Below are 20,144 nucleotides of genomic sequence, written 5' to 3' on the forward strand. Positions count from 1 at the left end.
GGTAAGTAAAGAAATTGAGGGTCACAGAAGTTATAAGAATAATGAAGAAAAATTGCACCACAGGAACCTAAGTAACAAAAAGTATAAATGCATCATTAGTTCTGAGATTAGTTATTGGTATTTTGAGATCAGGATAATATGAACATTATATTGGGGCACGTTTTTTTCTGTTCAGAGAGAAGACTTCCAAAACAAGAAAAAAATAGTGAAGTAGCATATATAAAGGAAAAACACTTAAAATTAGCTACATGCCCTTGAAAGGAATGTGTGCTTTCAAAGTTGCAAGCTGGGAAATCAATATACATTTACTAAGTTCCAACACATAGGGAGGCATCCAGAAATAACAGTGTGGATTTCCTGAGATTAACTGATTAATTGTTTTGTTTCCTGAAAATGATCTGAAATAAAGAAAATTATAAAAATTCAAAAAAATCAAGTCTGCTAAAAATCATAAAAACATATGTACACATGTACATATAATCTCTCACCATGTGTCACGCATCTTCATTTTCTCCTATTTTTTAATGTAAACAGACTGAATGTTACCTCAGTCATGAGACAACACAATGAGTAATAGACACTACTGACGCTGTTTCCATCACAAACATGATTTCTGTCACAAATGCGTCTTTAAGATATGCAGGTAGAATAGTTATTGTGATGTTATGTAAAGTCCTCTTGTGAGGCTACTCTGAGAATCTTACTGTAACTTCTTGCAGGCATCATATTTCAAGATGAGCTGTGATGAGAAGAAATATTCACCCATAAAAAAACTACAGAATCTAGTTAGAGTTATACAGGTGCCTATCCTTCTTCTTGGTAACTCTTTATACTACTACTAACAAAAATGAACATGTAAAAAGACAAAAACAGAGACAATGGGAAATAATGAAATAACAAAACTCAGAACATGACTCTCTTATTTCTGTTATTTGAAAATAGGGATAAAACTTTTCTAGAATCAAAATTGAATTACAGAAAAGAAGACTTGAAAATCATAAAAAGACAAAATAATAGATGAAGAAATTGGAAAAGCTTTCAAATAACTATATCCAATGTTGGAAATCAGCCAAGATGTCATTGGAGCAAAATTTGTCAATTTTCATGACAGAGAAAACCATCTGGCTCTTCCAGAAAATGAATATAACCAGAAATTTCCTGACAATATCAAAGCAGAATATGAATACTGACAATGAGATGAAGTAAGCAAAAAGGATTATATTGCAACTGGGATTCTAATTTATTTAAAGTCAAAGGTTACAAATATACTATTAAAAATACACATTTTAAGTATATCATTAATTAGTTAATAGGCTTTTTTTTTTTGGTTTTTTGAGACAAGGTTTCTCTTTATAGCTTTAGAGAGTATCCTGCCACTTGCTCTGTAGACCAGGCTGGCCTCAAACTCACAGAGATCCGCCTGGCTCTGCTTCCCAAGTGCTGGGATTAAAGGTGTGTGCCACTGACACTCAGCTCTAAAGGCAAATCTTATAGGATAATACGGTTAATAAGAAAAACAAGGCAAGCTGCAAAATTCTTTTTATCCTTTTTATTTTAATTAGAAACAAGCTTGTTTTGTATGTCAGTACCCATTTCCTCTCCCTCCCCTCCTCTCCTGCCCCTATCAACCCCTTATGCCATAACATTTCTACTCTCCAGGGAGGGTGAGGCCTTCCATGGGGATCTTCAAAGTCTGTCACATCATTTGGAGCAAGGCCTAGGCCCTCCTCTTTTTATCTAGGTTGAGAGAGTATCCCTCTATGTGGAGTGGGCTCCTAAAGTCCATTCATGTACTAGGGATAAATACTGATCCACTACTAGAGGCCCCATAGACTGCCCAGGCCTCCTAACTGACACCCACATTCAGGTGGTCTGGGTAGGTCCTATGCTGGTTTCCCAGCTATCAGTCTGGGGTCCACAAGCTCCCCCTTGTTCATGTCACCTGTCTCTGTGAGTTTCTCCAGCTTGGTCTTGACCCCTTTGCTTATCACTCCTCGCTCTCTGGAACTGAATTCTCAGAGTTCAGCCCAGTGTTTAGCTGTGGGTGTCTTCTTCTGCTTCCATCAGCTACTGGATGAAGGCTCTAGGATGGTATATAAGGTTATCATCAATGTCATTATTAGGGAAGGGCATTTAAGACAGCCTCTCCAATATTGCTTAGATTGTGAGTTGGTGTCATCCTTATAGATCTCTGGAAATCTCTCTAGTGCCAGTGTTCTCTTTAAACCTATAATAGGCCCCTTTATTATGGTATCTCTTTTCTTGCTCTCCTCTATTATTCCCCTGACTCAATCTTCCTGCTCCCTCATGTCCTCCTCTCCTTTCCTCTTCTCTCCTTCTCTTTCTCCTAACTACCTCTCCCCTTCCCCCATTCTCCTAATTTACTCAGGAGATTTTGAACCTTTCCCCTTCTCTGGAGGATCATGTATGTCTCTCTTAGGGTCCTCTTTGTTTCCTATCTTCTCTAGTGGTGTGGATCGTAGGCTGGTAATCCTTTGCTCTATTTCTCAAATCCATATATGAGTGAGTACATACTATGTTTGTCTTTTTGTTACTGGATTACCTCACTCAGGAGACTAAAATATTTAAAACAAATACACAAACATTTTAGGCCAAATTCCACATAATACACTCCAAGTAGATTTACAGTTTAGAATAGTCTTTAACTTACAGTGTATGTGTTTGAAATAAAAACATACTACACTAAGTTACGAAAAAAATCATTTCAGTTATGATAAAATCCTAAAGGATAAAACTTTCGTAAAGCCATCTGCCACCTTTGAATATTTATACATAATCATGCATTTCAACTTAATTCTCTGTAAACGTATTTATTATTTTTAAATAAACTCAATTATACAAGTTCTTGTGACTTGAGACAACCTTTTATTTTCACCTTTCATGACTCCTTGTCGATCTTACTTCATGCATTGTGGAGCCACTTATGTCACTGTCCCCTTGTCCTTTCAACACCCCTCAAACAAATCCATATTTAAAAAAGAAACAAAACGAAAGAGAGCCAAATATCTTGTCGGGGAAGGTGTAATGTGGTCTGTTGAGTCACACGGTTTACACTGGTCTGGCTGGAGTTCTCTGACTTCTGCCACAACACTGATAATGGGGGCTCTCACTAGGGCTACTCTTTCATATCATGTTGTCCTGTGTTGTGGAGATCCTGATCTTTTGGATCAGTAGGTTTGTACCCTTCACCTGTACTTAAGATAATCTTATATATTATGATAATTTTTTAGGAAATGAAAAACACTAATGTTGGAAATTTTAAGAAATATGTTTTTCTAAATCTGTACCAATACTTAAAATTTAAATATTACAAATTATAGTTTGATTTTAAATGAAATTAGATAATCATTCTCCAGAATACATATTTTTTTCTAACTGTAAAATTTTAACACATTTGAAAGTATGCCTATTAGTCTTCAACATATTTTATCATAGTGTCATAAAACATACCTCACCTCATTGCTATAATATAATATGTCTGTACATATTATAAAGATGGATCTTGATATAAGGGCAGAGATTGACATAATGCTCTCATTTACTATTATGCATGGCATACACACAACATTTAGAATTAATAAAAAGGCTTTAAATAGAATTTTATTCTATTATTTGATGTGCATGAGTGTGATTATGTGAGTATATGTTGAAAATATGTGAATTTTTATGGGAACTTGGAGGCCAGAAAAGGACATCAGATTCCATGGAGTTGATAAATAATGTTTCTATTATACACAGGCATAAAACACTCAGTGCGAATGCTGACATCTGAACTTTGTTTCTTGGCAAGAGCAGAATGCACTGTTAAGTGCTGAGAGGTCTCTTTGGACCCAAAATACAAGGCTTCCAATAGAATCTATTGCTTCTCTTCTATATTTCAAATCTCATTTCTCAGTCTAAAACAAGGTCAAGAGTTCTTGTAAGATTTATATCTACAGGTCCTAGTGCTTTAAATATTCAGAAGTTGGTATTTATTGCCTGTGTTTTTTGTGTGTATTTATGTTTGTGGGTTTTGTATGGACAGATGCACTTATAGACAAGAAGATGCCATTGGAAAGTTTGGGGCTGAATTACAGGCATCTGTGCGACACCCAGTATGGCTACTGAGAACAGTATCATGAGTGTGTACACCACAGCTGGGTGACTTTGGTGACTTTTCTACTACTGCAAACTTGCATGACATCTGCAGGGAAAACCAGGGAAGCACTTCCCAGCTCAGTGCCAGAGTGATGTCTGTATCTTAACAACCAAGGTGTGTAGTGTCTTCAGTGCTAAGGGGGTGATTATCTAGTTCTGAAAGGCAGCCGATTGACATCATATTCAATTCACATCTCTGTATTATCTACATGCAAGAATGAGTTAAAACTTAAAATACACTTTCACTATAAATCATTTATTTGTTTTTGTTGTTTTTATGTCCAAACTGCAGTAACCCTCACCTTTGCCTCCCAGTAACTCCCCTCCTACACTGCTTTCCACCCCATCCACTCCTCTATTTGTCTTCAGGCTTCCCATGCAGACATTCTTATGTTCTCACAGATTGGTACCCATCGCAGCAATTGTCATCAGAGAGTCACCGTACATTCTCAAGAAACAAGGCTCCTGGGACTGTAGTCTCCACTCAATAGTTAAGAGCACTGTTCTTCTTCCAAAGGATTCAGGTTAGTTCGAAAAACATCTACATGGGGCCTCAACTCTATCTGTGATCCCCACTTCAGGAGATTCAGTGGCCTCCATCTGGCCTCCACAACCATCTTGAAAACGGAAAACGTATCATTTACAGATATTTAGGAAGCACAATTCATAAATATAAAAGAGCATTTTTTAGCATCCCCATCTGATTATCAACGGGTTTTCCATTAATGAATCTTGGCATGTTCTATTCAGTTTCTGTCGCATATATGTGAAATAAACCCTGTTGAATGGAAAGAAAATAAAAAAGGAAAGCAAAGACACACACAAAAAAAGAGCATTTTTATTTTAAACAGGGCTAAGTTGTTGATCTGTAATTTTTTGATGTTTAGGTATTTTCAAGTAATTTTGGGTTTCTATTTTCAATATTTTACCATCCAATGTTTATATTTGTTACATATTAAACTTTTAAAAGCAAATAGGTTTTTATTATCTTTTTCTAATATATCCACTTTTCTCATATCTTAACAATTTCTTATATAAAATTTCAGTGTATATTTTGTACTATATGAATTCATATTTTTATTTATTTTAAAATTATGCACATGTGATGGGGAAAGTCCTTCTGAATATAAGTTTATATTATTGGTTGATAAATAAAGCACTGTTGGCCAATAGAGAAGTAACATAGGTGGGGCTAGGAGAGAAGGAGCATTCTGGGAAATGTAGTAAAGGGGGGTCATCATGTGGTCTCAGGTAAGAGAGGACACATAAGGCTGGTGTCCTCGGTAAGATAAGTCCTTATAAAAATATATAGATTAGTAGTTATGGTTGATAATTAAGACTGAACTAGCAAATAAGAAATCCTAGTCATTGCCCAGCAGCACTGTAACTAATATAATACTCTGCATGTTATTTGGGGCCCTAGTGGCTGAAAAGAGTTATGTTTGCACATATGTTTATGTGTGGATAAGTGCGTGTTGAGTGCATATACCCATGGAATACAGAAGAGTGTATCAGATACCTGGATCTGATATTACAGGAGGTTTTTGAAGCCTGGATACTGGGAACAGAGCTCAGATCCAATGCAAGGATTTGTGCTCTTAACTGCTGAGCCATCTCTGTAACTCACCATTAATATTTTAATCTAAATATAATAATATTACTGAGCTTAGAAGATATATTGCTATTATTCCTATCATTTTCCCAAAATTCCCTATTTTTTAGTTATAGATTATAACTAATTTTGAACTTTGCATCAATCTGTCAAATGCTTAGCTGGAAATGAGAATATATTACAAGAAAAATATGAAATCATTGGATTTTATGTGCATTAGTTGTCTGAGCAAAGATTCTATGTTTAGCTCTTTAACTATTACTTACTAGTTTTGTTCAGATACCCTTATTCCTAACTATAAAATGTCTCTAATGACAACCAAATTTCTAAACTTTTCTTTTTGCCCCCTTGTATTGAGAAACCTAACTTTTTTCCTTCTGCTTATATCATTCCCCCCCAAAAAAAATTCTTGGGCATTGTTTTGAACTAAGCCATCCCACAATCTATGAGTGATATTTATATAATTGATATTTAGTATACTCTATATGATACATAGACTAAATGACATTAATAAGTGTGAATAATTTATTTTTCAAATACTAGAAAATAAACATAAAAAATAGAATTTCATTCAACTGTTTCATTACATATTATTTATTACTAATGAATAGAATTATTTGAAGTGAAGAATTATAGAATTGTGAAATATTTTGGCATAATGGTAAATGTGGTATGCAATTTGTGCACTCAGAAGTATGAAGTGAAAGATTCCCTTGAGCTCATTAGTTCATGATCTGCCTCAGCAATATACATAGAACTCATGCAAAGGAAGCAAATTTTAAAATCGATACATGAATATAACTTCATAAAAAATATGATTAACAACCTGAACATCAATACCTCTTATAGAAGTTTCTATGCTAAAGTAAAAAATTAAACATGTTTTCAAAACATAAAAATCTTATTGGTTATTTGTAAATTTATAATCTTAATATGAAAATATAATAGATTCATTTGAATATTAAGTAAAAAAAAAAGATAACTACTTAACCCAAGCATCATAAAACAACTTCAAAATCTTCTTTCGTTTTCAAAGACAGCAGTATCAATGTTTTTAGAACAATAGAATTTTAGTCTTTTAATAAGCACAAGTAAAATTAATTGATATGTCATCATGCTGCCATATTAAATAAAGCAGAAGCAACTTTTCATTTTTTTAGAGCTGGCCTACAGACAGTGGCTTGGGCAGGTGAACATTTTGAAGGGAGAAAACCTCCCTATTTCAAAAGATAAAGAGGCATAAAAAGCCTCTGAGATGCTGCTTTTATTGAAAGTAAAGTGTCTGATGAGGCTTGCCTATAATTAGGAAACATTGAATAAAATCTTCCCTTTGCAGAAACAGATTGGAGCAACCATTTCAATAGTCAATCACAATTGCCCTATCAAGTTATATGATAAGCTCATCTGTATTGCTCAGTAAATCATGAAGTGTGACAATAGGGACAATTCAGTAAGCTTCTAAGAACAGCATAATAAATCAGAAAACTCCACAATAAGTTGCACAGTAAGCTCTGATGTATTGGCCTAAATAGTGGGATTTTATAAAGAGGTCTTATGAATTAGATCTCCCTTCTTTGCCGTGCTCATTGCTATAATGGGGCATCTCTCAGTTAAGGATACAACTTGCTAAAGAACTAAAATCATCCCCACATTAGCAACTGCCACATTGTCGGGGAAACCTAATCTTTGTGTGTATAGAACAAAATCATCCAATATCAGCAAGTGCTTAAATGTTGAGCCTTGACTCCAGCCCTTCTTTGGGGTTTTGTTTGTGAAAATGGGAGCTTTTGAACAATATCTTTTTTAAAAATATTTTTATTTCTGTCTTTGGAAGAGCCAAGACAACTAAATTAAAGGCGTGAAACATATATGTTAGTAACATTATACAGGCTGGTTAGTTTAAAATATGTATATTGCATATATAGGTACTATATAATGCAAAAATTAACGGAAAACAGGGCATGCATTTGAAAAAGAACAAATAGGGGTATATGGGATGGTTTGAAGGGATAAAAGATAAGGGTTAGTGTTAGGGAGAAATTCTGTGATTATATTAATCAAAAAATAAAAAAGTGTGAAGTATTTTCTAACATGAAATGCTTGCAATTTAAGACAATCAATGATAATTGTCCATGAGAAAAATTTTTAATCTCACAAAGGTGATGCTTAATCCAGAAAAGTGATCATAGAAGTAATAGAGTTGATGTAGAGAATATTAATGAAGAAAATGGCATAATTAATATTCTCCAAGTCCCATATGTAATATTTCTATTTAGGCAGCAATATCCAGATGGCAAGAATTGAGATTTTATTTCATTTTTTAAAATGCACAGAATATCTTTTGCATTTTAAGATAATAGAACAAAACCAAATCATTTATTCAAAATATTTTGTCAAAGCTCACTCCTTGTAATGAATAAAACATTAAAATTAATCTCATGCATATGTAGCCACAGCCATAGCAGCTGAGCTCAGGCCTGCTGAGCTTATCCCACTCAACACAACTTCAAAACAGTAAGCCTCAATGGACTGAAAAACTGGTAAAGTAGAAGGTAGTTATCTCACTACATAAGATTGGAGAAGCAACATAGAAGTGAATTTGCTGGGCCTCTGTTTTCCCTTCCACATATCCTTCAGTGTATTACAGAAATATGAGCTCTCTTTGTAGAAGAGCCTTTTCTTGATAGCCAGAGTAGCAAAAAGTACAGTATCTTTGTTACTTTTCTATTTCTGTCATAATATACTATTGCCTAGGCAATTTGTGAAACATAGAACTTTATTTGGCTTAAGGTTTCAGAGAGTTAGAGTCCAGCAACATATGATGAAAGAAACAGATGTGGGTTCTCATCTTGATACAAAAGTCGGAGGCAAAAAAGGAACAATGGAAATGGTATGCTAGACTTCTATAATCTCACAACCTGCCCCCTCATAAAGACACGCGTTCTCCAACGAGGCTAGTATTTGCACGATATTTATAGGACCCAATAGTATAGCATGTATTCTGAAGTCTATTGTTAACTAGTTATGACTGATTGTTTATACAATGCTTCCACACTTCTACATAGAATAAAAAGAAAGTGGTGGGAAGGGGCATTTCATTTGGTCTACATCTCATCATATTTGTGTCAGTAATCAGGCAACTGGACTATCCCTTCTAAAATACACCAAAAAAAAAAATGGATTACAAGCAAAATCTAACTCAGAACATGATACCCAACTACAGCATACTACATGTTTCAAGTTACAGTAGTATCCATGAATCACTCAGAATGAAATAAGAGTTACTATGTACGATATATTTCAAAGAAGAGTGTTTTGAATATTTTTACCATGAGTGAATTATAAAGGTTTTGCAGAGGTAAATGTATTTAAAAGACTATATAACATATACAATGTTGAAACATCACATGGTGCCACATTAATATTCAGTTGTAACATACAAGTTTATATATTTAATAAAAGGAGGCTACATTCTACAATGTGTGTGATATTTATGAAATGGCACAAATATAGGGAACAAGGAAATTGTTGATTATTTCAATGGATTAGGAAAAAGCAGGTATGGCTATCTAAAGCTATAAAAATAAATTAAAGAATAATAGAATTGCCCTCTATATTGACTCCCAGATATGTGACAACATTATAGAACTACGATATTTACATTCATAAGAATGTACCTGTAGTTATTAAAGTATAAATAAGGTTAGTATATTGGAACAGTAGTCATCTCCTGGTTTTCCTTGTACCCCAAAAAACAACAACAAAAAAACCACTGGAATTTCTGGATCTTCTTCTGTAAACTAAAATGCTCTCAAAATCTAAAAGATCAAATTAAATCCATGTCAATGGTCACAGATATGTTACATGTTAATAGTGTGAATTTTAATATTTGATAAGATATAACTGTAATGAAATTATGACTATTTAGTTTATGCCAGCCTCAATTCTTGAAGAGAATCACTCCCAATATTCTAACTGTATTGTGCTATACCTATGCTATTAGCATACGAAATGTGCTAAATGTTGTAAATAATTCAAACAGGTGGGCAACTTGTAATAAAGCAGAACAGATATAATTGAAAATCAGATGAAAGCATTAAAAAATAGACAAAAGCTTTCATTGACACTTTCCATATTTCAAATGAGTCTTAAGTTTAAGCTTGTATAATGCTACAAATTTTAATATTACATAATTATTTTATTCCAAGAACAAGTAAAATAAAGAATTTTAATACTTGGTCTGAATTTCTTTCTATGCGTATTCAAGAATTTAATTAATTCTGTGTCTGACCATCATAATTCATGTATCAACTGAACTCTTATTTTTCTAGTGAATGACTAAACTTAACTGAATAAGAACAATATAATAAATATGTGTGAAGACCATGACATTGCAAACTACCTAGAAGTCAGAAAATAAAGAAAAGTAAAGTAATTTTGCAGGCCATTTTGTCTAAAGGCTAGTGTTGAACATGGTTGCAGAAATTAAGCTAGGGAATCAATTCAGAAATCTTTACCTCTCTTTAGGAGATTCAACTTACTTTGTACTTAAGGGGGATCAATAGGTGAACACTGAGTTAGAATTTTAAAGCATTTGTTTTTTAATTAAATAATGATAACCCAAGTTTTATAAGAAAGTAACTTCTAAAAACCTGTTTATGATGAAATGTGAATTAGCATCCCCTCTCATAATAATAGATTCCAAACATCTGCTCAGGCAGAAATTTCTGATAATCTTCAATATTCCAGAATAGTCTCTTAAATAAACAGGAGGTTTTAGTTAAGGATATATACCAACATGTCTACCAGAAACGTTCTTTTTTTCTGCCAGCAAAAGAATAGATGAGAGCTACTGAGAGCAGTTATAAAGTAGCTTTAGAGAACAGGAGAAAAATAATTTCCTGTTTGTCTGTATATACTGACATCACAAGAATGGAAGAATGTCCCACAATGAAGAATATTTGGGCCGTAACTGAATTTACACAAAACCATGTGACATCTGTCATCTCATTTTCAGTCTATGTCATATGTTTATTGAATGAATAAGTAATAAATCACTGTCTCTATCTCCCATTTCTTATTTTTCATCTTCCCTCTTGTTCTCTATCTTTATTATTAAGTTACTTTCATTTTATTTTGTCTCTCATTACCTGGCACAGACTTTAAATACACACAAGTATCTTTTTATATTTAGTAAATAATTAATATATGATAGAACTGAATGTAGAAAAAAAGTTAAACAACAAAAACTGCTATCTCCCTTTCAGTTAATATTATTTTTATCTCTGACCTGGATATAAGATTATCATTGAAGAATACACATTACGTAAAACTGTCTTCATGAAAACATTTACTTTTCTCTTTAATTGGTTACTGATACAGGTCTTAATGACTTTGAAGGGAAACACTGGTTTTGTGTCTACAAATTATTCCTCTGTGTTATTTCTCCCTACTTGTAGTTTCCAAATATGCACAAAGGCAGCCAGCATATAAAACATTAGGAAAAATTAGAATGGGTGGTCCAGAGTCCTGGAGTTGCAGTCCTCACCATGAACTCATTGGGCAGGAATGAGGTGACTACTTCTCCCTGCACTATTATTGTAAAGTCTGTTTAAACACATTTGAAGTCAGTTCTCCAGTAAAGATTACAAGGTAGATGAAATGCTTTCTGCAATTTTATTAAGGTAAACATCTCATAACATGTGTACTTGATATTTCTTCCAGCAAAAAGACAAAACAAGGTAACTGATACTATAATTTGGCTTGTCATTAAAAGTTATTCAGAAATCTATCACTCTTGCCAAAAGAGAAGAAAATATGTATACAAACTATCGATGGGATTGTTCCAGTCCTCATTCAAGCCTCAGGTATTAGGACTGTTACCTGACAAACACTGAACTCCTCATGAAGACTGTGTACTGAACCTGTAACCAGCTGTAAATGTTCAGGGTCACAGCTCTCTTGGTGAGATGTGCCTTTGCTTTCCTAAAGCTTTTTCCCTTTCTTCTCTTGCCTTCTCTGCAATTGTTATCCTCTAACTTGACTGCTTCTTCAACTACCAGATAGATGACTGACTGACTCCTTGCTGCTAATGGACTCCTCAGTATATCTGTTTCCACCCAGACTTTGCTCTGGAGATATGTTGTAAGCTGGCATGTTTTCCAGGTAATTCTTGAACCAAGTGACCTGGGAACCAAAGTGTCAGATGCCTGCTGCTCTTGTAGTAAGGTTCCAAGAGACACAAGGATTCCACTGTTACTGGAATTGTCACCATAACTTTGAGTAGGATGATCATTGCTTCTTTATATGTCACAGAGTCACCTCACTAACTACTGGCATAACTTAGCCTGTAGCTTTAAGTATGCTTGCCTATTGTCATCACTGCAGTTCCTTTGTCTCTAACATCTGTACTTATCTCTGGGGCTTAACTGGTTACAGATTAGATGTGCTACCAAAAATAGGAAAGAAAGTACTAACAGAGGCAAAGATGATAGAGCCTCATGCTTCACTGACAAAGGAGGCAGCACAAGAGAAATTTTACCACAGATATCTTAATATGTGAGTCTTTAACCTGCTGGCATGTCTTGAAAAGGGGTATGTTCATCAATCATGAGCAATATTTAAGATGAATAATAGCCATTTTTGGTCCAATTACAAATTACCATTCTTTTGGGTCTGTTCGTATCAGTCACAGTGATGGAAGCCTGATTTGGACTTTAGAAGCTTGCATTTGGAACAACCAATTTCAGTCTTGTCATTATGTCAGATTGTGGTGATATTTTGTTTGTACTCTGACAAATAAAGCTTGCCTGAAGATCAAAGTGCAGAAGTAAGGCACTAGATAGCCACATTGGCCAGGAAGTGGTGGCACACATCTTTAATTCCAGCACTTGGGAAGCAGAGGCAGACTGATGTCAGTGAGTTCAAGTCCCCCCCATGCCTCATGAGATTGATCCAGTCTAAAAGAGAAACAAAGCTCACATTTTTGATCCCAGTACTTTGGAAGACACACCTTTAATCACAGCACTAGGGAAATGGAGACAGGAGTGATATGGCTGGGTGGAGAGAGGAATACAAGGAGGAAGTGTTAGGAGCACATGTCATTCCAGGCTGTGGTTTCATAGGGTCCGGTTGTTCTGAGGATTCAGGAGAGGTAAGAACTAGTGGGTGGATTCTCTGCTTCTCTGGTCTTTCAGCATTAACCCCTACAAATCTCCAGGTTTTCATTATTAAGACCAACTAGAGTTTTGCTACATTAGATGCCAGGGAAAGTCCTTCCCACTCCATTTCCAAAGTTGAAATAGTTGTAGAGTGTACTAGAGTTCACTGGGGCCAGCAATATGAAAAGATCTGGTTAAAAAAAACAAAACAAAACAATGCAAAAGAAAACAAACAGGAAACAAAAACCTGTCTTAAGCATCCCTCACTGATGCTGTAACTCCAGGAGCCAAGAAAGCAGGATGCAATAATTTTACTTTAGTCCAGGTTCTAGGAAGGGTACCAGAAAGCTAGAGTAGAAGCAAAGGTAATCTTGTCTGCTTGATTGATAGTCTTTATATTCAAGGCAGTCATGTGCAATGTATATTTTATTGGTAAATTTTCATGTGCTGTAAGAGCTTATTGAAGATAGACTTTAAATGCAAGAAGATACTTCTTTGTCTCTTGAAAATTGCCTATCCTTAGGCAAGCTGGCCCATACCTTTGTAGCAAGCAGAAAAGAAACAGCAATTACAGTTATTAAAAGCATTGTGGACCTGGGACTGCTAGAAGGTAAATTGTTTCCAGCTGTTGTTTACACAGTTCCAGTGGGAGCTGGAAGTTGAAAGCACACCCATGGAGAGAACAGAGAAAAACCTCTGCCCAGCTATCTCTCAATGGACAACTCCAGCTGATCGCCTCAATTTCCCTAGTAAGTTTCTCATGTCTGATTTTTTTCACTATTCTGTTTGTTTTTTTTTTTCATTTTTTCATTTGAATTAGAAACAAGATTGCTTTTTACATGTCAATCCCAGTTCCCTCTCCCTCCCCTCCTCCCCTACCATCCCTCCCAACTAACACCCTACCTATCACATACCCTGTCTGCTCCCCAGGGAGGGTGAGGCCTTCCATAGGGGGGTCTTCAGAGTCTGTCATATCCTTTTAGATAGGGACTAGGCTCAAGTAGTATACCTCTATGTGGAATGGGCTCCCAAAGTCCACACCTATGCTAGAGATAAGTACTCATCTACTACAGGAGACCCCATAGATTTCTGAGGTCTCCTCACTGACATCCACGTTCCTGGGGTCTAGATCAGTCCCATGCTGGTATCCCAGCCATCAGTCTGGGGATCAAGAGCTACCCATTGGTTCAGGTCAGCTGTTTCTGTGGGTTTCACCAGCCTGGTCTGGACCCTTTGCTCTTCATCTTCACTAGTCCTTCTCTGCAACTGGATTCCAGTTCAGTTCAGTGATTAGTTGTCTCATGGCTGATTTTAAGAGTACAGTGACAGTACAACTGTCACTGCTAATGGATCTTTTATCACACCCCTTGCCCAAAAGAACACTGCTCTGCCTGACACCGCAATCAGAAAATCATCTGTTGAGGCACCCACAGACAGTTTCTGCTGGAAGCTTGTAAGGATCTCATTTGTTGAGATTGCAATTTTTAAATATATAATATGTTTATTAATTCTAGTAGAAATTCATACAATGATTTTTAATCATACTCATTCCCTAGCCCTCTCCAAACTCCTTCCATAGTGACCTGTTTCTTCCTACCCACTTCTATGTCAAGTCTTCTCTTGCTGTTATCTTTTATTTTATTTTTAATTTAACTAATTAATTTATCCCTTTACTCAGTAGAAGACAGACCGGCTTGTAGTTGAAATCTGGTGCTCTGGTGGCTCATTGCTCCCTTCTGTCATGCTTCCTGGGATTAAATGTATTGTTGTTCTGTTGTAAAAGTTAACTTGGCAGGGCCACCCCATAGTCAATTTTCTCTTCATTTAGAACAGCTCTGGTTTCAGTAATGATCTCTACTGATTAGAATACCCTTTAAAATATTTTTCTATGTATTCTTTGAAACAGTCATAGATTTATAGAATCTATTTTGATCATCTTACCTACCAATACCTAGTTCCAACTCTCCATATTGTTCTTTACCCCGTAACCTTCCCAATGTCATACTCTCTATATTTAGTGGTTACTAATAATCCTTGGAGTCTAATTAGTACTTCTCATATGCCCATGTGTTCGGGATAGTATCCTTGGGCATAGGCAGCCAATCATAAGCCATGTTTCAATAGAGAGTGACTCTCCCTCTTTTCCAAGTATTCAATTGCCTTATGTCCTCCACAAAAGATTAGAATTCTGGTGTTCTTTCTCATCCATTCTGTAATTCTCATGGACTGGAACTTGTGCAGGTAAACAGTCTACATTAGTCAATATGTATAGGATTTGTGTCATGTTCTGCAGTCAGCTTCTCACAGATATCCTTCCTATAAACCCAGCTCTTACATTCTCTGTATCCCCTCTAGTCTTTCCTGAGCTCAGGAAAGGCAGAAGTTGTTATAAATGACTCGCTTATGGCAAGACACTCATTGTTCCTTAAACTCCGAAATTCACCAGTTATGAATCCATCTATTACCCATTGCTCATTAAAAAACAAACAAACAAACAAACAAACAAACAAAAAACACCTCTTCTTCAAGAGATGGCTTAGTGGTTAATAATAATGGCTTCACTTCCATATGACCTATGCCTGGTTCTCATTACCCACACGGCCTCTCACAACCATCTGTAACTCCAGTTCCAGGAATCTAACATGACCTCTGTGAGCAACATGAGTGCATGAGGTGTACAGACATACATGCAGGACAAACACTCATACACATGAACTAATAAAGTAACAGCAACAAAAAGATTAAAAGAAATGCCTCTGACTATTAAGAGAAATGTAAATCTGTAGATGTAACTGTAAATGTTTAAAAAGCAGTTTGACACCTCAACCATTGAACATAACAGAAGTAGGCCCAGCCCTTTGGTTTAATAGTCAACCTAGTCACGGGTTTTTTGACTAGGTTTCTAGTAATCACCACAAAATCCCTTCATTAGAAGAGACTTCATGTGCCTTGGACTCCCAATTAGGCTGCATCACTCCTCTCTCTGGTGTTTTGAGTTTGATTTGGTGACATTTGGTTGTCATTATTCCTCTCTATCTCTTACTTGGTACTTATTGTATTACTTTTTCTTGCCATATACTTAATTTATTCACCTTCAAGGCAATACAGAACACAATGGGACCTTGGGAAACACAGTAGTTGCTAAATGGAGAGCCAAATTGCTAACTCCTCCTACATCTTGAGCAGGTATGAGAAAATGAAAGCCAAAAATAGATCTAACAGAAATTATCATATATTTAGTGATAATTAAATGTAATTATTAATTGTATCAGAATCATGTAGTATTTATTCTTTCTGTACACAGGTTATATGTTGCTGACTTTCCCTGGAATGAAGCCTACCCTCCCAACGAGAAGAAAGAGAATATAGTTTCTGAAGGTTCAGCAGTTAGTTCTCCTTTATTTTTGTTTGTTTGTTTGTTTGTTTTCCAAGGCAGGGTTTCTATGTATTGTTTTGGAGCCTGTTCTGGAATTCACTCTGAAAACCAGGCTGGCTTCAAACTTACAGAGATCCATCTGCCTCTGCTTCCCTAGTGCTGGGATTAAAGACAACGTGCACCAACCACAGACACCCAGCCCCAGCAGTTGGTTCTTATTTCAAGTTTCTTTTTATTCACTGTAGTGTATCTTCCTCAGGTCTTTCTTTACTAAACAAAGAGAGTCTGGTATTTTTGTCAATTCCACATCTGCAGAAACAAAATTGAAAAGAAATATACTCAATGCAATAAATCTTTTCTATTATTTGATTGAATCATGTACTCTGTCATTTATTTTACTAGAAGAATGGTGTAAAGCAAGCAAATGATCTTACAGTTATCACTACACAAATATGTTACAAAACAACTTTATTTAACAAGAAACAAGTCTTTATACAAAGAAGCATTTAATGGTCTTACTTGGATTCACATTTTTTGAAATGTGTTGGTATTTGTGAACTGCCTATTGTCCTTCTGCTTTAGAAATTATGTGCTGAAGTTTTTCTTAAATAATTGCAACATGAAATATAATTATGAGTCAGACTTTTTAACAATGGTTTGTTTATTAGTTATCAACAAAGAAATGACAGCTGAAATATCTCCTTTAAAATATCTCCCACTTGATCCTTACTCAATCCATGGTAGAAGATATAATTTGCTTTACTTTCTTTTCTAAAGCAGTTCAACAGTAGACACATTACTATTTACTTACAATTAAATTTCCTGAGCTTCACTATTCTGCCTGTAGTTACAATTGTGGGGCATAAATATGTTCATTTCATTGTGTTTTTTAAATTTACAACATAAATTTGAGAAGGATATGGAATTGAGAACAAACAGAAAGAGAAAAATGATGAAAGGAAATATTTGAAATGACTATGTTATGTTACAAATATTAACAAAATTATCAATTTTGAAGGATAATGGTGAATAAATGAGGGATATGACTCCATTTAATGCACAGGAGTTACTCAAAATTTCATGATGAACACAGATGAGAAGGATAATTTTATGTTTGATGTTTAAAGATATTTCCTTGAATGACATGCAGCTCACTGAAAATGAAGGAAGATGAGTGTGTGAATGAAAAGAAATAACCAAAATGTGGATAGTGTACCCTGTGGCATGGCAAATGCACTTTGATTGGATCTCTCCATTCAATGGATACAGTCACAGAAAATCTGCAGTTGATGCTAATTTGTGCCAAGTTGATATTAAAATATAATCCCACATGCTGTGATAGTGGTAAAAGTATTATAATGAATGATCTCCTGAGCATCTACTGCAGTTATTACACTTTTTTTTTTTTTTGGTTTTCCAAGACAGGATTTCTCTGTGGCTTTGGAGGCTGTCCTGTAACTAGCTCTTGTAGACAAGGCTGGTGTCTAACTCACAAAGATCTGCCTGCCTCTGCCTCTTGAGTGCTGGGATTAAAGGCATGTGTCACCAGCACCTGGCCAGATGATTTATTTATTTTTACTTTATGCACATTGGTGTTTTGCCTGCAGGTATGTCTGTATGAAGGCAGCAGATCCAGTGGAACAGGAGTTACAGACAGCTGTGGGCTGTCATATGGGTCCCAGGAATTGAACCCGGGTTCTTTGGAAGAACAGACAGTGCTATTAACCACTGAGCCATTTCCCAGCTAAACACTGAGCTGAACTCTGGAATCCAGTTGCAGAGAGGGAGGAGTGATGAGCAAAGGGGTCAAGACCAGACTATAAAAAAAAAAAAAAAAACACAGAAACAGCTGACCTGAACAAGGGCTTGCTCATGGACCACAGACTGATAGCTGAGAAATTAGCTTTGGACTGATCCGACCCCCTGAATGAGGAAGTCAGTTTGGAGGTCTGGGTACTGTATGGGGCCTCTGGTAGTGGATCACTATTTATCCCTAATACATGAATGGACTTTGGGAGCCCACTCCACATAGAGGGATACACTCTCAGCCCAGACACACACACACATTGGGGAGGGTGTAGGCCCTGCTCCAAATGATATGACAGACATTGAACATCCCCCATGGAAGGCCTCACCCTCCCTACAGAGCAGAAAAGGTTTGGGATAAGAGGTTGGTGTGGGCAGGGGAGGAAGGGACAGAAGGAACTGGGATTGAAACATAAAAGAAGATTGTAATTTAAAATGGGTCTAATTACAATTATAAAAATTAAAAAATCATATTCAGCTATGTAGCAGACACTATTTGTCATTTGTATACAAATGTAGGTTAGACTTCGTTTTGTTTCATTTTGTTTGTATTATTAACTAATGGTCTCAAAATTAGTATCTCAAAACAATAAATATTAATCGCTGTTAGATTTATGGGTACAAGTTCTTTGTTGCCAAACAATACCTTTAGTTCCACATAGTGATAGATTGGGGCCCTGAATTTCTCAGGTATTTAGGTTCTTTCCACATATGTGTTTATAGCTCCTTAGCATAGCTATTGACTCATCATGACAACTTGTTCCGTGGGAGGGACAAGGAACAGAGGAACGACTTGGAACTACCGCCATGTTCTCTACTGTATTCTTGAGATTTCAATGTCCAAGTTAACCTATGTGAATATAAAAGACATTAGTTACGTATAGACAAAAATCTCCCAGAAACAAATGTCTTTAGAAAGTTCTCATTGTAAATGGTGAAAGATTTATACAATCTGAAGAAAAATCAAAGTATGTTTCCAAATTATACAATGAACTCAAGAAGCTAGCCACCAAAACACCAAACAATCCAATTAAAAATTAATTGGCACAAAATTAAATAGAGAATTCTCAATCGAGGAATCTAAAATGTCTGAAAGACACTTAAGAAAGTGATCAACATCCTTAGCCATCAGGGAAATGACACTCAAAACAACTCTGAGATACCATCATACTCCTATTAGAATTCCTAAAATAAAAAACACCACTATTCTGGAGAGGATGTGGAGAAAGAGGAACATTCCTCCGTTGCTGGTAGGAGTGCAAATTTGTACAACCATTTTGGAAATCAGTATGGTGGTTTCTCAGGAAAATGGGAATCAGTCTACCTCATGATTCAGAAATTCCATTCTTGCCTGATATACCCAAAGAATGCACATTGATACAAAAAGGACATTTGTTCAACTGTGTTCATAGCACAATTATTTGTAATGGTCAGAACTTGGAAGCAAGCAAGATGCCCCTCAACTGAAGAATGGAAGAAGAAAATGTGGTACATTTAAACAATGGAGTACTACTCAGTGAAACAAACCATGGAATCTTGAAATTTGCAGGAAGGAGGATGGGATTGGAAGAAAACATTCTGAGTGAGATAACACAATCACAGAAAGACAAGCACGAATCGTCATTCAGTAGCTGATCAAATAAAAAGCAGACACCCACAGCTAAACACTGAGCCATACTCCTGGAATCCAGTTGTAAAGAGGGAGGAAAGATGAGCAAAGGAGGTAAGAATGTGCTGGAGAAAGCCACAGAAACAGTTGACCTGACCTAGTGAGGGCACTGAGACCCTAGTCATAAACCTGGGGAACTAGCATTGGACCAAACCAAGCCCTCTGAATGTGGATGCTAGGCAGGAGGCCTGGGCAGTCTATGGGACCTGTAACGGTGGAGCCAGTGTTTATCCCTAAAGCACTTTGGGAGCCCACTCCCTATGGAGAGATACTATTTCAGCAGCCCAGATAGATGAAAGAGGGACTAGGCCCTCTCCCAAAGGATTTGACAGACTTTGATGATCCTCCGTGGAAGGCCTCGCT

The sequence above is a fragment of the Cricetulus griseus genome (assembly GCF_003668045.3).
Source record: "Cricetulus griseus strain 17A/GY chromosome 1 unlocalized genomic scaffold, alternate assembly CriGri-PICRH-1.0 chr1_1, whole genome shotgun sequence".
In the NCBI taxonomy this organism is placed as follows: domain Eukaryota; kingdom Metazoa; phylum Chordata; class Mammalia; order Rodentia; family Cricetidae; genus Cricetulus; species Cricetulus griseus.